The sequence below is a fragment of the Penaeus monodon genome, chromosome 3 (assembly GCF_015228065.2).
Source record: "Penaeus monodon isolate SGIC_2016 chromosome 3, NSTDA_Pmon_1, whole genome shotgun sequence".
NCBI lineage: Eukaryota > Metazoa > Arthropoda > Malacostraca > Decapoda > Penaeidae > Penaeus > Penaeus monodon.
This window is the reverse complement of record NC_051388.1, coordinates 1,255,009-1,257,783: the sequence shown is the minus strand read 5'-3', so window position 1 is coordinate 1,257,783 and position 2,775 is coordinate 1,255,009. Positions and strand designations below refer to the sequence as shown.

At 42.5% G+C, this 2,775-nt stretch overlaps 1 long non-coding RNA gene across 1 annotated transcript; it reads right to left on the bottom strand.

Moving 5' to 3' along the window:
* Positions 1-469: 469 nt before the first annotated feature.
* Positions 470-2,252, bottom strand: LOC119588206. Its single transcript, XR_005230069.1, has 2 exons — positions 2,218-2,252; positions 470-1,149 (listed from the first exon to the last, which is right to left on the bottom strand). It is a non-coding gene; the product is annotated as an uncharacterized LOC119588206 (long non-coding RNA).
* Between the last annotated feature and the right edge of the window lie 523 nt (positions 2,253-2,775).

Here is a 2,775-nt window from a genome sequence, read left to right as displayed (position 1 = left end):
AGAGAGTGCACGAGCTTGCGACTCGGATGTAATTGTGACAGGGCGTTGAACGATCGGAACGACTGCGAAAGGGAACTTTCCCTAGTTGTTTTTAAGAGTAAGGGCCGAGTTAAAAGGGTTACTCAAGAGAGCTTTGCAGAGGTGGAAGCAGTAGAAGAACGATGGTCGGAGGACGACAAGTAGATGAAGAACAGGAATAAGAAGAAGAGGGGGTAGACAATGAAGAAGACTGCAGTAGGTGTCTCTCATTTGGTTCTAAAGAGTTGATACCATAATGCTCCTCGGTATGGAAATAATGACAAGACATTTCTTTTTAACTATATACAAGTGAGTACAACATGAAGAATAAAGTACAGAAATCAGTCAGCACTTTTTGAGTTGCCATGGTAGAGTTTTCGTAAAATTATATTGGTTTTCATTCATTATGGGAGTGAGCGTTCTTACCCAGGTAATGCCATTTATACACATCTTCCGATTGCAGTAAAAGGTTTTTTAATTGGCTATATGTGAGCATATTTATTCAACTTCATTCAACTTTACAGGATTTATCTTCAAACTCATAATATTCATTGCTAACAAAGCCATATTACATGTTCAAAGTTTATATACACACACACGCTATCGACAATATGCAAAAATGAAGAAATGAACCGAGACACCGTGTGTTTCACAGGAAAAGTTTCCAAATATTTCTAGACTCAAAAATTAAAATAATCTCCATGTTCATGTTTTTTTTTTAAGCTCTATATACAGAATGATCTAGAGAGATATTAATGCATTTCCGTTGTATAATATAAGCATGGCTGGTATTAAAAAAAAAAAAGTGGGGCAACAGTAACGAATTTCAGGTTTGAAACAATGACATAAATTAGCACAACGCATTGCCGAAATAGTGAACACTCTCCCATGTGTTAGAAAAAAATCCAATGCGTTGGTACTATCCTTACGCCACTAAAGACAGCTATAGAAATGGAAGACATACAATTTTCACAGAATGACTATTAGTAAACCTGAAATAAGAAAAAAAAACATTAGCTGTTGGGCGGCACTTTATGCATGTCTGTCATCATCTCGTTTTCTGATATCCATCCATCTAAATCTGTTTTTTCTTCTTGTTCTCCATTTTCTGTAGGCTCGACAGACAGCGCTCTGAAAGGACAAAAGATTTTGCAGAGAGACATCCGCAATAGGAAATACTACATCCACCCCAGGAATAAATGAAAAGGAAAATGGGGAATGACCTATCTATGTCCTACATTGCCTAAACATACAATTACTTAACCCATGAATACAATATATGCACCCATATGCCATAACTATTAAACCACCATCCCCTAAAGATAATAAGCATAAAGGTGGGCACACGCTGAATGACGTATAGCCATCGGCCTACAGATTCTATAGGTTGTCACCTACTTGTGTGCTGGGAAGAGTTGAAAAGCTATTCATTCGTGACACCAGAGGGCCTCGAACTCCCAAACACGATAGTAGCACTTGTTTGCCTTTAGCCCACTGAGCCATAAGCACACAGATTCCTACTCTTTCCCACTCCCCTAAAGTACGTAGCCTGCTATAGGCGTTAGCAATATATATTATACACCTTAGAGAACGCAACCTGCTACAGGCGTTAGCAATATATATTATACACCTTAGAGAACGCAACCTGTTATAGGCGTTACCAAGAAGTTCTAGTTTCAACAACCACTTCTACCGCCTAGAACGTGGCACCCAAAGGTGCACGAGGTGCACCCCACCTGTGCTGGCACTACTCGCAAGCACCTTGTGCGAGACAAGCGGAGACACTCCTCAACCCTGGCAGATATCAATCAAGCTGCCAGAGGGACGAGGCACCCTTAGGCGCGCCCAAGGCGCCACTACCCACACTCATGCATTGCGAGACGAACATAATGTCCCTCACGAGGAGCGGGCGGAGACGCTCCTCGCCGTACCAGAAATCCGTCAAGCTGCACAGAGCCTTGGTTCCCTTTGCCGCACGGGGTATACCTCACCTGTGCTGCCACGGCCCACACCCATGCATGGTGAGGTGCAGGCAGACACACTCCACGCCATGGCAAGTGTCCATTGATCCGCCAAGGTCAGTCTATCCCTAAGAGAACCCTACCACCACCGCCCGCATCTGCGCTACTCATCAAGCCACGGAGTAGGAGGAGGAGGAGAAAAGGATGGACATAAGTACTCCAGTACAGGAATACTCACCTAATAAATCCTGGACGACAGCGTGGCAGCCACTGTAAAACAAGAAAAAAATTATGGCGTTAAATAGAGGCACCCTTGGGGGATGGTAATCAGCCTACCCCATGAATGCTGAAAGTAATAAATACAAAAGGAGTGATATTCTTAAGAACGAAGTTGCCAAGTATAGAATGGACAGCCCTTTTCAAGAGTCAAAAGACAGCCCTTTTCAAGAGTCAAAAGCAGCCCTTTTTTCCAAGAGTCAAAAGACAGCCCTTTTCAAGAGTCAAAAGACAGCCCTTTTCAAGAGTAAAAAGACAGCCCTTTTCAAGAGTCAAAAGACAGCCCTTTTTCAAGAGTCAAAAGACAGCCCTTTTCAAGAGTCAAAAGACAGCCCTTTTCAAGAGTCAAAAGACAGCCCTTTTTCAAGAGTCAAAGACAGCCCTTTTCAAGAGTCAAAAGACAGCCCTTTTCAAGAGTAAAAAGACAGCCCTTTTCAAGAGTCAAAAGACAGCCCTTTTCAAGAGTCAAAAGACAGCCCTTTTCAAGAGTCAAAAGACAGCCCTTTTCAAGAGTCAAAAG